Below are 21877 nucleotides of genomic sequence, written 5' to 3'. Positions count from 1 at the left end.
TATATATATATATTTACCTTAGCTTTCTTACACACACCATGATATTTTATATACACTTATACATTCTGTTCACTTAATGAATCTTGGCCATTTTTCTCGAATACTTGACAGATGCTTTTTCCATCTCTTTTTTAACAAGGGCATGGAAGTATAAGTTATTATCATTTCTTATTTTAATTCTTTATGGTGCTGCTAAGGGACACTTTGTTTCACATTTTTTCCTCCAACTACAATTCCAATATGCAAAAAACTCCAACATATCCAAATGTCATTTTATATGTTCAAAATATATACATAAGAAAAAGTCTTAAGGGTCAGATTGCACAGTCAATAAGTAAATGCATTTGGAATTTGATGCATGTTTCCAAATCACTCTCAAGGAATAGGAATTTTCACTTACACTATCAATGCATAATAATGTCTGTTTCCTCATAGAGTCACAGGAAGTGTGAACTTTCAAATTTAGGGAGCTTTGTCAAGTGCTAGATTAAAATTTTTTACTTCTTATATTTTAATTTCTTTTATAAATGGAGTTGAACATATTTTTATATATACTAGAGACATTTTATTTCCTTTTACTACCATGTGTACTAAATGTTGATATACTTTGTAAATTTCTGTTGTTGGGTTTCCTTATGAGTTTTAAGAGATCTCATATCATTCTAAGAGATATCAATATAGGTCAGTATATTTTGTTCTCATTTATTAATTTATAATAAATTTTACTTAAATATTTTTTATGATATTGCTTTTTAATGATTATATAATTAAATTTACTCATCTGAATTTTTAAATTTCTTAAACCTGTAGGGTGAACTATTTTCCTCCCTAAGAATAAATATAAAGTCACTTATGATTTCTTTTGGTTCATTTCTGGTTTTCAAATCTTATTCTTGGTATCTGCCTGAAAAATTTGAAAGAATTTATTCACAAAGATATATGCCCCTTATGTTCATTATTCATGGTGGTCAAGATATGGAAACAACCAGTGTCCTTTGATAAGGAGATGTGGTACACATGTGCAATGGCATACTATTCAGCCATAAGGAAAGATGAAATAGTGCCATTTGTGACAACATGGATGGAACTTGAGAATATCATGCTAATTGAAATGTCACTAAGGCAAAGCTAAGAACCATATGATTTCACTCATCTGTGGGGTATAAAACTGAATCTCATAGACACAGACAACAATATGGTGATTACTAGAAGGAAGGGACCTCAAGTGGGAAGTAAAGGGTAAGACAATCAAATATATGGTGACAGAAGATGATTTGACTTTGAGTGATGGACACACAATGCAATATACTTATCATGTATCATAGAAATGTGCACTTGAGGCCTATATAATCTTATTAACCAATTTCACCCCAATAAATGTCTTAAAAGTTTAAAAAATACAAATATCTAAATATTTAATGCACTTGGAGTTTACCCTGAATATAAGGGAATGCTGTTCAAATACACTCTCAATGCATAATAATGTCTGTTTCCACATAGAGGAAATTCCCAAAAACACACATTTTAGGATTTGGTCATCAGTGTGTCTGAGAAACAGTTCTAGATTCTGCAGTTTATCAAACCTCAGAGATTAGAGGTTATTTAGGTCCAGGTGATCTACAGACCACACTTTGAAGGCATATGAATGATCAATGTCTTTTACATAATTTCCAGTATACCAGCATTTGAATCATTTCAGTAACATGGAACACACTAACTCCTGGTTGTGTCCAGCAAACAGCAAAAGAATAAGATTGGAGAAACACACACGCGCGCGCGCGCGCACACACACACACACACACACACACACACACACTACTTAATTGTAGAGAACAATTCATTTGAATTTCTAGAACTGTATCATTCTGGCTTCATCAGAGAGACAACATTACTAACGGTATATAAACTAAGAGGTTTGTTGTAGGAATTTAGCTTTACACACCGTGAGAGCTGGTTAAACAGGTTATGTTAGACTGTCTTGTGCCGGGCTGTATGTCAGGACAGGCATTTGGTAGACGGGGGGAGATAACCGTCCGCATGTGAGGTGGAACGTGTGGAGGTGCTTAAACAAACTGGAACTTGCCAGGGAGAGCTGGAACCTGTGCTGCTCTCTGCCTCTCCGCGCCCTCAGAATAACAACCAGCAGGAGAAGGTGGTGACTCTCATTTTCACCGAGCCTAGGAGATGGAGAAGCCGAAGGGGCTCTGGGCCCAACGGCTTCCCACAGGTGGAGGATGGGGGCTTGGCTTTTCATGCCCTGCGGGTGACAGCACTTAGTCCCACTGCAGAGCTGCAGTGCTGCCTGTGACAAGGGTTTCGGTTCCCTTCCACAGAACCGGCTAAGCTCCGGGTCAGCGCTCTGTGCCAAGCCCCACACTCACAGCTATGCCCCCTCCTACTCTCCACCCTGGGGATGGGCATCAGTCCTCATCACCAGCCCACTACCGCCTTTAGCTCAGCTGAGCTGAAGTTTATGTGCAGAATCAAAAAAAAAATATTCTGGCTTGAGATTCAGAAATCGGAGAGGGAGCTGCTGAGAACTGGTGATGCCATAGATTAGTGACAGCATGGATGCCCTTTAAGAGCAGCTGGTGCTCCTTGCCCAGCGTCTAAGCATAAAAAGGATATGGCTTCGGCTTTTCAGATGCAAAAATGTGTGTAAAAGTTTCCTGTGGCTGAAAGTAACCTGCAATTATTTGTCCGTTTGGAAAATGTCGTGCTAAATTGGCATACCACAATCCACTGATGCCTACCCGGTGTCAATTTGGCATCAATATACATCCTTTAACCATGCTTAAATTCAAAGTACGGCAATAGTGAAATGCTTGTGATAGCTTTGATGCCTTATATAGGGCATGAAAAAATAACCAAGATTTCTAAGACAGCATGCAGAAATGGATCAACTTCCAAGGCAACTGCTACCTCACAACAGAGCAGTTTGATGAATGGGTGAAGCCTAAGCACATGCTGGCTCCAAAGTGATTTAAATAAATTTATAATAAAATAATTATAAAACTTAAAAAGTGAAACACACTATTTCTTAAACAAAAAAATTGATAAATGTGAAAGGAAACTGCTATTGAACTTGACTATCAGAGCAGAGCAGTTCAGCATATAAAACCCCAGGACATGCTAGGTCCAATGTAAATTTAAAAAGTGTAAAATAAAATTTAAATTGCATAAAACACCAACCATAATGCAATCTTTTCTGCTCAGCTGTAAACACCAGAGTTGTACTCTGAAAAGAAGATACACCATTTCTTTATCCATCTTTACAGAAGTTTATTCTTATTGCTGACTCACATCCCTCTTCCTCCTTTAATATTCCCAGTATTTAAGAAGAAATACAATTAACTGTTATTAAGATATTATGTCAGATGGCATGGGATTGAGAGAGAAGAGAAATAAGTTGCAAAGTGTATTTTCAAATATATTCATATCAGAATAAGAAATACATTGCTTATAACCATTAGAGTCCTTAATTCTGCAACTAATATGGCCAGAGCTGGCATTGATGACTATTTTTTGCTAGTAACTATTTTATATTCACTTTGGTGTAAAACAAACATACAAACAAAAAAACAACACAAAAACTTCTCAGATGCTCATGATTCTTTCCCTGGTGGAGTGACTCAGGTTTTGAATTTGCAAATGTTTCATGTGCAAGTAAATTAAAGACTGCACTTTGAGAGTACCTGATTCATGAATTTCTTCTTTATTATTATTTTTTTAATATATTTTATTTATTTTTTACAGAGAGGAAGGGAGAGAGATAGAGAGTTAGGAACATCGATGAGAGAGAAACATCAATCAGCTGCCTCCTGCACATCTCCTACTGGGGATGTGCCCGCAACCCAGGTACATGCCCTTGACCGGAATTGAACCTGGGACCTTTCAGTCCGCAGGCCGACGCTCTATCCACTGAGCCAAACCGGTTCCGGCATGAATTTCTTCTTTAATATTTCCAGTAAATCAGGCTTATAAAACCAGGGAATACACTACCTTCTGAGAGAATTCAGCAAATGATCAAAACAACAAAATAACAAGAGTATTATAATATATATAATACAATATATTATATAACATATAATATATATTTCATCTCAAGTGTTATTTTCACATAAATAACTAAACTGTTGTCTAATTCAAGTAAAATAAATATATTGCTTATTTGTATGTCCCATTATGAAACTGGGGCTCACGGTACAGACTTTTCTTCCCATGGGTTCCTGTCCTCATGAAGTTTGAAGAATAAACTTGTGGACAAAAAGGCTTTTTTAATGAAAAATGTAGAAGTTTATTGGAAGCAGAAACAAACTCCATCTGGGCAGGGGTGTCCCCCAAGGGTATCCCATGGGGAGGGACCCCCCAATGATAAAAGCCTGCTCTCACTCTCTTTCTCTCTAATGGGAAAAATAAGACATCCTGCCTCCTGTCCCTTTGTCTTCCATTTATACATGCAGCAGTTCTTGGACCTTTCCTTAATTTGGAATCCCATGTTTTCCTCATTGGTCATCCTGCTACATATAAGTAGTTTTCAAAGTTCAAAGCCCATGTGGTGTGGTCCTCTTTCTTTCCCCCTTATCTTGCTGGTTGGGGTTGCCTTTGATCTCCCGGCTGCTCAGGCCAGAGATACCCCTGTCTGTCCTTGATTTATGGATGTTTTAATTGCTCCACCAGAAATGTTTCCATCTTCCTGGACCCCCTCTTCCTGTGGCATTTCTCTATCCTCTGTATAAGTATGATAAGTACTTTGGTGTCTTCAAGTCTCCATCTATGCATTCCTCTCCCATGGATCCTCCTTATTCCCCAAACCTTCCTAATGAAGCTAGCTAGCTAACCCTTTCAATTACATAAAGCATAGCACAACCTTCACACTTCTATTACTTAGATCCTTACTGATTGGGGAATTAAATCCTCATGCAAATTGTCATCTACCATTAGAGCATGAGCAAGGGCAAAGCAAGAGCAAAACAAGATCTATTAGGCCATTTAGATAGCTCAATGCTACTTGATAACTCAAGTGTCACTTCTCAATACCAGTCTCCTTTTAATAGTTAAGTTCATGCCTCCCCCAAATTATAAATACAATGTCATGGTTGTTTCCAAGTAGTTGAAACTCAATTTTACATGTACTACTCATCAAGGAAACCAATACATATTATGTGCTAATGCTCAAGAAGTTAAAGGAGAAAGAAAATCCTGTGGACGAGGAAGTCAGGACAGACAACATTTTTCTCCAACAAATACATGATATAACTTTTATTCCTGGAATGTGTTCCTAGTATAAAGAAGACTGCTTTCTAGCAATTTTTTTTTTCTTTACAAGTAATCTTTTTTTTTCCTATTCTGGTAATTAAGATTTTCTCTTTATCCTGATGTTCCATAGTAATTATGACATGGATGGTGTGAATGTATTTTATTGATCATTCTTGGTATTTGGACTATGCATTTCTGATGAGTCTTTAGGAAATCTAGGTGATGACGTCTTCAACATCACCAGTGTTTCTATTCTTTTCTTTTGTGGATGAAGAGGGGCCATGTACTAACCTAACTCTGGAAAGGCTTGTGTGGCCGCCTTGCAAACTCAAGAGATCTCAAGTAACCACAAACGATGCTATAAAATCAAAACCTTTAATTAAAAATCATCTTGGTATAGTGGGTAGTTATGTCCTAGGCCAGTATCTTCCTTGACAAAGATCAACTTCAATCTTTACTGAGCCTACTGTCTTCTTGCATGTAAGATAACATACCTGTGAAATGTCAGAGCAACTTGAAACTTCCCTTTTTCGGGACCCTTCAGGGCAGTGGTTCCCAAACTTATTTGGCCTACCGCCCCCTTTCCAGAAAAAATATTACTCAGCGCCCCCTGGAAATTAATTTTTTTAAAAATTTTAATAGCAATTAAACAGAAAGATATATGTATTAATGTTTCTACCTTTTTTGTAAAATATAGTAAAGAAAGGTGTAAATCAGAAGCATTGAAGTTTGAAATTATGAAACTATTTATTGAACTCAGAATAGAAAGGTAATACAAAAAAAGTTAAAACAAATGCACCTGTGGCCATCACCGCCCCCCCCCAAATCGCTGCAGCGCCCACCAGGGGGCGGTAGCGCCCACTTTGGGAATCACTGCTTTAGGGCACAGCCCTGGCACCCAAACTGAGGCCACGCATTCCCTCATTGTTACTGTTATTTGCTAATTGTTGACTGTTAACTATCCTATACCCAGCTGTGTAAAAGAAGCATGGTCTATCATTTTACTTTTTATCCATTCCCAGAGGCCCCCCCTCCCCCTTTGCTTTCTCCCACCTCCTTTGTCAGCCCCCAGTGGGTTTTATGGAACCCACTTATGTCTCCTCCTTTGATGGTAATGTATAAAACAAGATGAAAAACTGCCGTTCTCCATAGCATTATCTCAACACATTGAGATTCTGCTTTCTGGCAAATGTCAACAGTTTGGCTTAAACTCACAAAAATTCTTTACAGGTTTGAATGTTTTTTGTTTTTTTATGTTAACACTTTCAAAATTATTAACTTATCTAACCTAAATATCTGTGGACAGAATGTTAATATTTTTTATCTTCTTTTGTTAACTTTTATTTATTGCTGAGAGAGAGAGAGAGAAAGAGAGAGAGAGAGAGAGAGAGAATGGATGGCAGAGAGAGAGAGAAAGAAACATTGATTTGTTGTTCCACTTATTTATGCATTCCTTCGTTGATTCCTATAAGTGCTCTGACCTGACAAGATTGAACTCACAGCCTTGGTGTATTGAGATGATGCTCTAACCAACGAAGCTACCCTGCCAGGGACTTTTTCATCCTCTTGTGTTCTTGGGACTTGTTCTTGAGGTGGAGCATTTTTAGTGGCCTTTAAATTGCCAGCCTCAAAATTCAAAGCAACAACAGTCTGTTGACATTGCTCTACTAGTAAGTATTATTTTGAGTTCTTTTTAATTTTCTGGTCAAAGGAGATAAGTACCTTGCTTTTGAGATAATCTATGACTTCTTATTTTTATTGTTACATATTATTTATCTTTGTTATGTGCTAGGAATAGAGAAAATGTATCAGAGTATAACCTTACTCTGCCATTTAAGCCAGGAGCCCTTTAAATTAACCTTTCATTTCTTAGCTTTTATCTTTTAAACACATTTCATATTTATTAAGTTTTTCTCACTTTCCATTTATTTCCTTTATTTGAAAACCTTGCATTAAAGTATAAAACTTCAATGACATAGTCTAAACTTAAATTTAAAAGCATGTGTCACATTCTGATGCATTTCCTTCAAATTCATGTATTATATCTTTATACATTCAATTGTTGGGATTAATAGGTCTTATGTTTAATGACAGTTGCACAGTTATATTTTCTTAGAATAAAAACCAGAATACAGAGTGTTTGGGGAAAATGTTTAGGGCAGTGAACATGCTATATGAAAGAAAGCAGAGAGAATTGTATAAATTATAAGTATTTAAAAGAGCACAGAATCCCATAGTCAAACCCTAATGATAGACTCTCTGAAGGTCTAACACAAAATTAAAAATTTGTACAAAATAAAAGAAAATGCTGTTTTGAACAATTCACTAGCTAATGCCAGAATTCTATAAACATGAAATTTAAAAGAATCAAAAATAGATTGAAAAAGTGGAGCAAACAGAAAAACCTGTGAAAAATTAATTCCCAGGACAAGAATGTGCAAACATGATAATAGTATTAGGCAGGCAAAGAGAAATGTGTGTCATCCTGGACAAGGAAAGAAATATGCTAATGTAATTTTCACTCAAGAGTCTGCATGTTAACAAGCACAGCCTAGCAACTAATCAGTCTCCAATATCCCAATGCATTGTTTCCTGCTGTAGCAGTAATGACCTACATGGAGATGCTTTACTGAGATATAAATATGTAAATGGAAAAATTTGGGCACTAGTTTTAGGACACTTTTTTTAAAGGTATAAAAGCACTAAATAATGGCTAAGAAGGAGTCTGCATTCTAATATTTTTGTTTGCCCTTAGAAATCAACAGGTCCCCTTTTTTTATCTTCCACATTTCTTTTCCACACATAAACAATAGAAAATACAAGGCTGCAATGTATTTTTATCTTTCTCCAGAAAAAAAAACACAAGCAAACAGGAATATGTTTAGCCACAGATCATTCCAACCCAGATGGAACATAAAAATTAGCACTTTTTTTTCACACAAACTAGTAAAGATATTAGTAAAAATTTCCTTGGGAATACAATAAATGAGGTGAAAAGTAAATTACTTAAGTTAATACATATTTATTGAAGGCCTACTTTGAGCCAGATATTTTGGATAAATGACCATACAAAACAAACAATGGCTCTCTTCAGGGAGTTCACATTTTGGTAGAAGATAACAATTCATCAATAAACAAAATGACTATAAGTTAAGTACATAGTATGCTAAACATTATTAAGGGCTATAACAAAATAAACAAGTAGATCAGGGGAGGCAGGTAGACAACAGTTTACTTAGAAGATAGCATTTGACCAAAGATTTGAAACTGATCAGGTAATTGGGTAAGTGGATATCTGACTGACAAGAGTTTCAGGCAGAGACAAAAATGGCATAAAAGCCAGAACTCAATCTTAAATATTCTCACCACAATAAAATAAATGTTAATGATGTGACATGATGTAATTGTTAGTTAATGCTGTGATGACAATGATTTCGTCATTTATAAATGTGTCAAATCATGCTGTACACCTTAAATTCACACAACGTTGTAGGTCAAATACATCTCAATAAAGCTAGTAAAAATAAAATTAATAATAAATTAAAGAAAATGTTCCTGGTTTGTTTGTGGAAAAGAAAGTAGAGTGACAGAATGGAGTGAGTGAGCAATGGGGTAGGGAATTAGTGAGAGATGAAATCTGAAATACAGTGGGTTCATATTATTTGGATTGGATTTCTCCATCTCCACACTATTGAAATGGGTGTTTGTTGTGGGCAGGCCATCCTGCATAGCATAAGATACTTAGCACTTTCCTGGACCCCACCCCCTCTGTTGCCAGTAGAACCCCTTACTGACGGAGTGATAATCAAACTTGTCTTTAGACATTGCCAAATGTTCTCAGGAGGTAAAATGCACCTTATGTGATGTTCCACTGAGGTAGGGTTTTGTGGACCATTGTAAAATCATAATAAAAAACCTCTTTTATTCATAGTAAAATGGGAGATTATTGGAGGATTTTAAACCCAAAGCTTACATTTTAAAAGCCTCGTTAGCTTGTTTACTTTCTTGCACATAGATTTGTAGAGCAGAAAGGGAAATGTGGGGATACCGATTTTAAGATTAGTGTGGTGATTTAGGCAAGGGATGCTGGAGGAACACACCAAGTTTTAAGCAGCGGAATGGTAGGCATGAGTAGAATCAGGATGATTTCCTAATAGTTTGTATGTGGGATGTGGGATGTGGGAGAAACTGAGAAGTCACGGCCCATGCCAATGTTTCTGAACTGAACGATTGGAAGGGTAAAAATGCCATCAAAAATGATGGGCAGCCCTGGCTGGTGTGGCTCAGTTGGTTGGACATCGTCCCATGCAATGAAAGGTTGCTAGTTTGATTCCTGGTCAGGGCACTTACCCAGGTTGTGCCTTGATCCCTGGTATGCAGCATGCAGGAGGCAGCCCATCAGTGTTTAACTCTTACATTGACGTTTCTCTCTCCCTCTCCCTCTTTCAAAAGATCAATAAAAAAATATAAGATAGGCAAATAATAAAATGAAAATATAATATTAGGGCATTTAAATCTTTCAGCTACTTTTATTTAACAAAGTCAAGTCTGCACTAAAGTCTTAGATTAGGAGCTGCTGTAATTTTAAGATATTACTCTTCTTATTTACTCTTTTGTTCACTTGCAGCTTGCATCTCTATTATTCTGTATAATGAAAATACTATATATCAATGACCTGAACAAAATGAAAGAACCTTCCTTTATGTAATTTGTCCATATTAATTCTTGTCTTTCAACTATTTATGTTAAATAACTTGCATTAATAAAAGTAATATTTCTTTTAAACCTAAAAGTACACACTGAGTAAACTGGAAGTATGTACAAAATCTGACTCACTAACATCCTAGTGGAACCTAAAATCCTCTATAGAATCCTCAAAAAATGTATCTTTAACCAACCAAACATTACCATTTATTAGACTTAGAGAAAAATATACCTAGTGAAGTCTACATTATGTACTTTCTCTTTCCAGTAAAACTTTCTCTCTCTAATATCAACTTTCTATTCTTGTCTGACTTCATTATCTCAAAATCAAGACACTATATTTAAAGGCAAATTTCATATGTTTTCTTTAACTCAGAGGTTCTCAAAGCCTTGTATATGCTGAAGCATATCTGGAAACACCAAGTGAGATATATAGATTATAACTTTTCTCAAACCAATTTGAATATGGATACATTTTTTTCTTTTTAATGCATATATGACACCTATAATATATGTCTAGAAGTCTGAAGGATACATTTTGAGAAAGGCTAATATTCCAAACAAATCTACTGCAACTTCTAACTTAGGAAATTCAAATTATCATGCCTTCATACTATTTCTCCTTTGAGAGAGAGAGAGAAGAAAAAAAGCAGTCTGCTTGAATTCCTTATTCTTTTGCTTCTGAGTATTCTACTTGTGCTCTTTCTCCTTTAACCATGTTTCCTAAATCTTTTGCCTACCTGATTTTTAAGTATGGAAATTTTATAAAATTCTGTTTTCAACACCTTTACAAAATACTCTACAGAATAAATTTTCAACCTCACCACCACAATTATCTTCTCTACATGCATGGCTTCTAAGTCACAGTTTTATTCTGACCTTTTAATCTTTTGACTTTAATGAAATATTAAAAACATTTAATGTTTGGCCAAAACCGGTTTGGCTCAGTGGATAGAGCGTTGGCCTGCGGACTGAAAGGTCCCAGGTTCGATTCCGGTCAAGGGCATGTACCTGGGTTGCGGGCACATCCCCAGTAGGAGATGTGCAGGAGGCGGCTAATCGATGTTTCTCTCTCATTGATGTTTCTAACTCTCTATCTCTCTCCCTTCCTCTCTGTAAAAAATCAATAAAATATATTTTTAAAAAAATATTTAATGTTTGTAATAGCCCCATCCTTATAAGCAAATTGCAATGCCTCAAGATTGTACTTTTTCTACCCCTTCTGCAAACATTTCATTCTGCTGTGTCTATTAGCATCAAAATACTCTCAGTTTATCATACTAAAACTAGCAGAAATAGTTTTAGTTTCCCATATCATTTACACATAATATTTCATTGGACTCCAAATTTTGTAGGCTTAACAATGGAATCAATCTTATTTTGGTTCCATTGTATTTTTGTCCTAGTTCCCTTAATTTTGGACTGTTAACAGGCTTTTAGTGAGAGTTTCTGTTTCAAGCTTCTCTGAATATATCCTTCTACTAATGCCATGGTCTAGGCATCACCCACTATTATAGGCTGAGAGGCATATATGCTTTTCTCTAAATCTTTGCTTGTTTAAGACAATCTGATAATTTCAGAAGCACCATTTCTCATCATGAATTAGTTTCTATATTTTCATTCAAAGTGTATCACTCTCTTTTCTATCTATCCAAAATACTCTGTATTTCTACTGAGATGCTTATCATTCTACTCATTTTAAGAAAATTTATTGTTCACATTTCTGCCTGTCCTTTCAGACTGTAAGCAACATGATGTTATAGTGCTTGGATTTCTGATAACACACACTCTCTGTTTCACTTCATGAATATAATAAGTTCAAAAATATGAGCCTTCATTTCTTTATTTTTATAATGGTAATTTCTCCTCTGAATTTAAATAACATAGCACACATGAAAATTGATAGCCCAGTGCTTGTGAATTCAACTATATTGAAACTCCAGAAACATCCCCAGTTTTCTTTTCGTATACTTCTCAGAATATTTAGAAATACCAGCCATATAATACGTGCTATTGAGCAAACACATGCAGTTGTTTCCTTCCCATTCTTTTTCAGTGATACAGTGATAATGAAGACCAATATTTATTCTATATGACTGGTGTTCTTTTTAGAACAATATCCTATGAAGAATGGACACTAATTGTTGAGTCATAAATAAAGGTTTTCACAACAAAGCTAACAAATTCAGTTGACTTTTCCAATCATTTATTCTATAATAATTTTAATTTTTTAAATTGTTTTTTAAGAATTCCATTCATAGCTCTAAGGCCAGATAACAATCATTAGCATTTATTGACCTTTTGCAGTAGTAATTTAATCTTTAGGGGAACAGAGTTGATTAATCACAGCTTGACATATTGAAATTTGGAATAATTCTTTCCCAAAAGTGCTTATAGGGCAGCAAGTTTTAGGGCATTCAGTGTAATAACTAAGACATATATTAAAAATAAAATGTGCTCAGAAAAGTCTTCCCGATATTTAAGGTTACCGATTTTGGTAAAGTCTTTAAGTCTGGGAATGGTCTTTTGAGAGCACATGCTTCAATCTCATCTCTGTGCAGAAAATCCAAGAAAATTGTTGCTGATAATTTTAAAAAGAAAAAAAAAAAGGTGAGTGAATTACAATAAAAATTCAAGTGAATCTATCAATAGGTGAGAGATTTTTAAAATATAGCTGATATTGAGGATTACTTCATTTAACAAACATTTAACATCATTTGTAACATGAAGAGGCTAGAACATTAAAAAGTGTATTTTTCAGATTTCATCAGGAAGTTATACTTACAGTAAACTTAAATGTGGAACTGAGAAAAACGAGGCAGTGTGGAGATTCCAGATCGTGCCAATGGTGGTGAGGTTCTTGCGGGTCCAAGTCAGCAGGACACTTTCTGATTGCATCAGAAAAGCCATGGATCTGGAACCAACATTTGTAGCTGGAATCTACTAATTTATTGGTCTTAGTTCTATAGTTTCTGAACATGATAGAGAGTGGCTTCTAAGGAAGCCCATTTAATGAATTCTGGCTTTAGAATTCAAAAGCTCAGGCTAGAGTAAGTTTTGTTAAGCACTTATATATCAGCAAGCTGTTTAACACTATGTGATCACTTCCCCACCCTCATTCTAGCCAAAGTGAATTTGGTTCTCACCCGTATTCTGACCAATAGAAAATTGTGTCAGGAATGTAACTACACTCAACAATATGGAAATCTGGGTTCCATAATCTAGATAAGTATGTTATAAAAGATCCAAGCATGCATTTGCTTTGTGTCATGTTATACAATGACAAAACAAACAAGATATTAACTTTAGCAGTAAAAACAGAGTTCCTAGTGAAGGCCTGGCTTTGACAGATATGGCAGCTGCTGTGGGAAAAGCTCATGGTGAAAATGAAGCTTAACATGCAGGTTGTTAAATTATGTTCAGTGATCCATGTCACCTGGTCAATCATCTGAAAGTTAGGAAATAATTGGAACCTGTGGTATGCAATGCAATATTTGGATAGAATTAAATAACATTACATATCACTGTTCTCTCATACTCTATTGTGTAACCAATAATATCAGTCAGTGTATTAAAACAATTCATAAGGTACCTAATTTTATATATATGCAAGCCAAGTGACCAGAACTACAGAACAACCGGTCACTATGACACTCACCTCAGTGGCCAACTGGCCCAATTCGGGCCCTGATCACCCCTCCCCAACCTCCCATGGCCCCTCCCCGGGTCAGACACGACCTCTCCCCCTGGATGGCCGCATCCCTGATTGGCCCCCCACCCTGATTGGGGGTGGGGCTGGCCTTCCAACCTCCCATGTCCCCTGATCCCTGCTGGCCCAGCCCCATCGGCCCCCATTGGGGCAGGCTGGCCAGACCCCATCTGTGCATGAATTTGTGCACTGGGCCTCTAGTCTATATACATAAAAGCCTAAGCGACCGAATGACTAAACTGGTCAACTGGCCGCTATGACATGCGCTGACCACCAAGGGGCAGATGCTCAATGCAGGAGCAGCCCCCTGGTGGTCAGTGAGCTCCCACAGTGGGCCCGCTGCTCAGCTGACACTATGGGTGCAAGACGCAAGGCTCATGGCTTCCCACTGCAGCCCAGAGATCGCAGCAGAGCGACAGCGAGGCTACAGAGCAGCAGCGGTGGCAGGTGCTGTGGTGCTGGGATGGGCAGGAGCGGCAGGTGGAAACAGCAGGCAGCGCTGGACTGCTGGTTTCAGCCCAATCCCCACAGGCTATGCCAGGGGACCCCACCAGTGCACGAATCCATGCACTGGGCCTCTAGTATAATGTATACGTATATATGTGTATCTCTTGTTTAATCAAACAGTGAAATAAATTAAGACACTGGAAAGTGATTATTGTCAGCTAGCAAGTACATATATATATACATATATACATATATACATATATACATATATATATGTCCAAACACATATACATGTGCATATACACATATTTTTTTGATAACCTGAGATGTTTAGCTGATTTAAAACCTAATCATTCCTTCATGATTTTGTTTTAGGGTTAAGTTTTTCTTGTTTTATATCAAAAAGCAAAAAAAAAGTACTTTGATGGAGGAGAGAAAATGGTGGCCGAATAGGCAGACCTTTTTTGGACCTCCTCCCAGAGCCAGACTGAAAATTGTGGGGAGCCGATATAGGGTTAAGCCTCGGACTGACCTGTTGGCAAAGTCACAAACAAGTCTTCTTCCGAGTCTTAAACAACCCAATCCGAGAGATGGCTGCTGATTTACTCGTGCTGTTATTTAAAAAATAAAAATGGGGGAATTTGCCAGAAACCTGTCCACCCTTGCTGCTTGACACAGTCGCTGCAGGGAAGAAACATCTGCACAGTTTATGTTTCAAGGAACTTGGCATATATAGCATATGTTTGCTCCCCCTCTTAGTGCTATGTGTTTTAAACAGGACCACCTCCCTGAGAAAGGTTGTTTCCCCAGGTGGGGATTTTTTTCCCTGAAGTTAGGGATTAACAGGACTAAGGAAGGGAATAAATCCTTAAAACCCCTTAACTAAGTGCCTGGAGGGTAATCAATCACTTTGACTATGAACAATCATGCTTAAGCTACATAATCTTTACTTAGGATAATCTCCTTCAGTTACTTCCTTGTAGCTTAACAGAACAATAGAGTAGTGACTTTGGAATGGAGATAACAAACACCCTAACCTTTGGAATAGAATGGATAGGATTGAAATCAAATGGTATAAATAAAGATGTAACAGGAGAATAAAGACAGAACCTGGCTGGAGAACCTGGCTAGGCTGCTGATCAACTGAGAGCTGTCTCCATGTCATTCCTTCTTTGCTGACTCTGTACCCCAACAGAAAATAAAACAAAAGTTGGGAACATACACCCAGAATTACCAACTGAAGTTCAGCTGAGAAGGAGACTTATATCAAGGAAGGACAGAAAACACCTGGAGACCAGAGGAAGGGTGAGGTCTGGAGAGCAGCTCACCCAGTGACCAGGAGTGGCAGTCAGGGGGTTGATAGTGAGGAGGGAACTCTGGGGTGTGGGAGGGTCTGTTCCCTAAGAAGATTGAGGTCCAGAACCCAGGCTGGGCTCCACAGCCCAGAGCACCAGAGCCAAGACCAGCGGCCCATGTAACATCCAGCCCTGCAAGGAGGCAGGACAGCTGGCTGCCTCGGAGTCTGGAGCTGGTGGACCAGAGCCAGCCACAGAGAAAACCTCATTTTCTGCTTTCTTGTTTGTTAGTTCTTGACTGTAGCTCCGTTCATCCACCGCCTAGTTTTAAATCCAGAGCACAGGAGTTTTATTTGCAGCTATACACCCAGCACTGTGGTGCAGGGAGTGCAGTTCAGAATTGAAGTGCCTTAGGAGAGGCTGGGCTGGGAAGTGTTGCGGGAGACTTGGAAAAGCAGCAGCCAGGCATTCTGCATTCAGTCATATCTCCCCAAACCTAAAGGGCCATTTTTCCCTGAAGAGAGCTAGCCACTCCCAGGAGCCACAGCTCAGGAAAAAGGAAAAACAAAACAAAAACAAAAAACTCATCCTAGGTAATACCCCACCCCCTCTTCCCCACCAGAAGCCCTATCTGCCACACTGCATCTTCACCTTTGCAGAGGAGACAGCAGAAGAAGCCAAGCCTATGGGTTTGAACAGTCTCAGGAAACACCAGTGACTCAATTGGGAGTGAGGCCATCCACCCCAATATCCCAGGAACCTGTCTGGTGCTTTCCCTGCATGGGAGAGCTGATAGATCTCTTACCCTTTGAGATGGAATGAAGGAACCTGGAGAGTATTATGTTAAGCAAAATAAGTCAGTCTGAGAAAGATAAGAATCACTTATATGTGGAATCTAATGAACAAAATAAACTGATGAGCAAAATAAATCCAGAGCCACAGAAGCATGGAACAGACCCTGGAATCTCAGAGGGAAGGCAGGGGGAGAGATTAACTGGGGGATTTATATGCATGTATGCATAGCCCATGGACACAGACAACAGAGTGGTGAAGGCCTGGGCTGGGAGGGGGTGGTGGGGGAATCAATAGGGAATAATAAAGGCGACATCTGTAATACTTAATAAATCCAGAGCCACAGAAGCATGGATCAGACCCTGGAATCTCAGAGGGAAGGCAGGGGGAGAGATTAACTGGGGGATTTATATGCATGTATGCATAGCCCATGGACACAGACAACAGAGTGGTGAAGGCTTGGGCCGGGAGGGGGTGGTGGGGGAATCAATAGGGACATCTGTAATACTTTCAACAATGAGGGTAATTTTTAAAAAGGAAGGATTAAATCAAAAAGAATGTATTTTGATTTCTGTGCTACTGTTTTATAAAATATAAACTATGTGCAGGATCATTCACTGGAAGGAGGGAAGAGCAAGCAGAGATTTAAGACTTGATGAAAGATTCTGGTTACTATGTTAACTATGTACTATAAACTTTTCTTTTAGTCTTCCATCAAAAAGAGATTTGGCCATTTACCAATGTAAATATTCATTAAAGGAATAAACATTTCCAGTTATTTGATTGATTTACTGAGCTATTAGTAATTCCTTGTGATCCACAAGTTATCCCATAGTGGTCTGTTGGTCAAAGTGAGTTTTGAACTGATTTTATGTCACCAGGAGTTTTCTGCATTCATTAATCCAGCTAATGAATACCTTCCAAGATCTTGAATATATTAAAATAGATATACACAGCAGTTAACACTGGTTTTCTAACCTTTAAAGTAAGAGTAGTTATTGTAGGATGGCTAAGTATAATCTGTGAAAGCAAACTTGCCTATCAAAATAACAAAGCGATAGCAATACTACATTACTAAGTGAACTGTGTTAATAAGTTCTACTGCTAAACGCTTGAAAAGTGCAGATCACACATCCACGTTTAACTTATCTGATTGGTCGGCATAGGAGACAGATGTCTTGAAAAATGAAGTTGGAGAAAACTAATGCATCCCCTGGAATGAAAACTATCCATCTCCTAAAGGCTTTTTTCTCTATTCTCTAAGAGGAAACACCAGATGTAATTTGGTTCAATCTATCAGGAAACAGTAATATAACCTCATTTTCCTGCCTGTGTGTTATATCAATTCTCCTGTTAAAGATTCTAATTAACCCACAGTGGCCTTGTTCATTCCACTACCCCATAACATAGCATATGGGTCTGTGACATTTATAGCGCCAAGAACTAGTGGGAAGAAAGAAGCCAGCTCCCTGGATGAGCTGGTAGGATATATGCATTCTGGAGGCTGAGCGATTAGCCTCATGAAAATGCAGTAGTCTTCCTCCTGAGTGAACTTTCCAGGAGTCACGGCATGTGTGGCGGAGTGATATCAGGATATTGCTTCCAGAGTGAAATGCAGATTGTAGCTCCGTTCATCCACCACCTAAAAGAGAAGCACAATGTTGTTTCATCATTTTTGACTCTGGAAACAACATGTACCATAGATAAGTACAATTCTGAGCCATTTTACTAAGCTGAAGGTCTACCAGCTTTCATTAAGAACCCAAAGCAAGAATTTGGTTTTTACTTTGTGCAGCACAGTCACTGCTAGTCCTCAGAACTCAATGGACAAAGTTGGAAGATAAGCAGTAAAATCACAAGTATTGGTCAGTTGGCAAGGCATACTACACAAAAGTCAGTTTAACTCAAAATATAATTTAAATACTCTGTATTTGTCATATAGTTGAAAATTTGTAGTGATATTAGAAATATGTATATAGGAAATGAAATAAAGAAGTGACGCCTAAAGTGCACCAGTGTAAACTTTATAGATTTAAAATTAGGAAATATTGGTAATAATCCTATATAATAAAGATGTAATATGCAAATGGTCATTACACCGTGAAGCATAACAACTGACCGCATAATGACCGGTCACACAACCGGAGGGTGGGGCAGGGAGCTACAAGTGGGCAGCGGAGAGCTACAAGAGGGGGCAGGGCAGCAAGATATGAGGGGGGGACGGGAAGGGCAGGGGGTGGGTGAAGCTACAGGAGGGCAGGGCAGTGGGTGGAGAGCTACTGGAGGGTGGCAGTGAGCTACTGGCAAGCAGGGCTACTAGTTAAGAAATAAAAAGTATATTTTTATTTCAGATTTGTGTACAGGGCTACTAGTTAAGAAATAAAAAAGTACTAGAGAAAGGGGGTAAGGATAGTATATAAAACACTGTAGAGACTATCCAGACTATTTTAAAATCCTTGTTTAGAGATTAATATGTAATACTTATTCCTACTTATGAATTGACTTGGAATGCTGATTGGTACTTGCAATTGTCAAGAACATTTTGAAGTTTACTTGCTAGAGGTGACATCTTCTTGTCATTCTACCCCCGTGTTTAGCTCAGCCCAATTGCATGTGCATAATAATATCACAAACTTGCTTGTGGACGAGGGGAAGGTTTTCCTCTGGTTTATTGTTCTGGAGAGATGATTCAGAGAAAAGTTTTCATATTATATGCAGATTGTGATGAACCATAAATTATGTCGCATACTAGGCAGTGATTATTTTCATATGAAGGCAGGAAAATTTACTGATACATTTCTTGGGCAGAGGTAATATATTTATTTTTTTCACTTAGGCAAAGATGAAGCATTTAGCTCTGCAGACTCTGAACCAATACAACTCTTGTCCTGGAATCTTGACCTTTGGCGTGGGCTCTCTCTTGACTAAATTGCTCAACATATCTTCAGAGGAAGTCCTATTATAGATCAGTCTCTCATCTTCGAGTTTCACTGTAACCCAATCACATTCACTTATATCCTGTGCACAAATCTTTTTCATTTTGTTTACAAAAATCAGTGATGGCAAATGTAGCTCAAAAGAAATGGACAGCTCAGTTTAACTACAAGTCATGTCGTTAAAAAAGGCAATTCTGCTTTACCCAAAGGTAGGGAAGTTTTACTCTTCCTAAAGAAATTTATCCAGACATCAAATCCTGGAGACAAAGTAAGAGAGACGTTTCCTTCCACCCAAGGAATTCAATTCTTTCTGTTAGAAACACCGCAATATTCCTTCCAATGCACCAAAGCAAAGAGAACAATCATTTCCTTCACAAAACAATTTAAACATTCACATTCCGCTATAAAGTTAGATATTTTGCTTTAGCTTTATAAAATCTGGATGTAATTTTTCCTAATCTTTTTTTTTTATTATTATTAAACTAGTGACCCAGTGCACGGATTCGTGCACATTGAAAGGAAATTAATTAGAAGGTAGCCAGCGGGGCAGGACTGGGCAAGAGGGCTGGACAAGCCCTGGAACCAACCTTCCATGGCCCCTCCCCAGTGTCTGCAAAGTGAGCGGGGATCCCTTCAGCAGGTGGGGTCCCTTGGCCTGGCCTGCAGAGATCAGGCTGAAACTGGCTCTCTGATGTCTCCCGAGGAGTCCTGGAGTGGGAGAGGGCACTTTGCAGAGTTGCTGTCATACAGGGTATGGAAAGCAAATGTAAGTGTACAGTAAACCAGATTTAGGGCCAACAGTGCCCCGGCAACAACAACCCACAGCTGAAAGTGGAATCAGGCAGCCCAGCGAGGAATTGGTCTCCCTCCTCTCTGGGTTCAGGGTGCATCACCCAAGAACCACTGCTGCCAAGTCACTGTAGCTCCGCAGCTCCTGCATTGAGCATCTGCCCCCTGGGCGTCAGAGTATGTCAACGTGACTGGTGGTATTGTCAGACACTTAGCATATCAGCCTTTTATATATATAAATTTATTGGGGTGACATTCATTAATAAGATAATATAGGTTGCAATTGTACACGAAAGCCACTTGAAAATAATTAAATTAGATTACAGTTCATCCCCATATACAAAAATTAACTCAACGTGGATCAAAGACCTAAACATGAGACCTCAAACAATAAATTACATAGGAGAAAACATATATACTAAACTTGTAGACCATGGTCTTAGAGATTTTATGAATTGAGCCCAAAGGCAAGGAGAGTAAAGGCAAAATGAATGAATGGGACTATATCAAACTAAAAAGCTTCTGCACAAAAAGATAAACCACCAACACAACAAAAAGGCAACCAATCAAATGGAAGAAGATATTTACAAAAAACAACTTCAACGATGCAATCCACTAAGATATGGGCAGAGTTTTCCTAATCTTAAGGAAAATGTTTCTTTAGAAATCAAAATAATATAGGTTTTTCAGATATACATGGTAGTAATTTGAGAAAGGAGTTTTGATGATTAAAAATGACTATGTATAAACAATACATTATTTACATAAAATGAAATATTTTTTTGAGCAAGGGCATAAAAGCGTGTTATGAGAATTGCATTGGATTTTTTTCTCAGATACATGATAAATGGAAAAGGAGCAAGAGAGTTTCTTTAGATAGTTCTTGCGACAGTCACTAGGTGGTTTTATAAATAGATGAAAACCAAGTGGTTAAAGTATTCTATTAGTGCAGTAAAACAATTTGAAACAACACTTACACATAACATGCAACATATTATTGAAGTAGACTATTGTAGGAAAACTGATTATAAATCAGAAATAGTAATTGTTAAAACCTAATTGCAGGAACAAAAGGAGCATGTTAATGAGGTAAAACGTATTTCACAAGATATACGCACAGAGTTTATATTATTTAACACAGTAGCACAAAAATCTAAATACACTTTTTTCTTTTTATATAAACAAGACACAAAACTAAGCCCAAAACCAAAACATAAAGGAATAATTATGCTTTAAATCAGCTAAATATCTCATATCATCAAAAATATATGTGTATATGCATATGCATGTGTTTTCATATGTATTTACATAGATACATATGCACATGTACATGCAAATGTTTATACACAGACATACACACATATATAGATATGTACACACATATGCACCTGATCAAGTGTTCATTTATAATTTGCTTTGTATATTTTTCTGAAGTGATGCCTCCTTCATGACATTTGTCTTTGTACATTGGTAATAAGTATTTATTTTGCTATTTATTTTGTGTATTTAATTAAGTGTATATATATATATATATAATTTTAAATTCATCTATCTTTATCACTTCTAAATGACTTCCATATTATTGTAATCATTGTGCCTTGATTTATTATTATTGAGGTTCCATAAAGAGTGATAAAACTCTGTAAAATATTTTCTGCTTTATATATAAAAATGTTTATTAAAATTTATAAATATTAGCCGAAACCTGTTTGGCTCAACGGATAGAGCGTCGGCCTGCGGACTGAAAGGTCCCAGGTTCGATTCCGGTCAAGGGCATGTACCTTGGTTGCGGGCACATCCCCAGTGGGGAGTGTGCAGGAGGCAGCTGGCTGATGTTTCTCTCTCATTGATGTTTCGAACTCTCTATCTCTCTCCTTTCCTCTCTGTAAAAATCAATAAAATATATTTAAAAAAAAAAATTAACTCAAAGAGGATCAAAGACTTAA

The 21877-nt window shown here is 37.5% G+C and overlaps 1 pseudogene; it reads left to right on the top strand.

Annotated features, from left to right (window-relative positions):
- Positions 1-14027: 14027 nt before the first annotated feature.
- The window catches only part of LOC102758913, a 74215-nt pseudogene continuing 66365 nt past the window's right edge, over positions 14028-21877 (top strand).

Source organism: Myotis davidii, unplaced genomic scaffold (genome assembly GCF_000327345.1).
Source record: "Myotis davidii unplaced genomic scaffold, ASM32734v1 scaffold277, whole genome shotgun sequence".
NCBI lineage: Eukaryota > Metazoa > Chordata > Mammalia > Chiroptera > Vespertilionidae > Myotis > Myotis davidii.
Note: the sequence above shows the minus strand (reverse complement) of the source record. Positions and strands in the feature narration are given on the sequence as shown.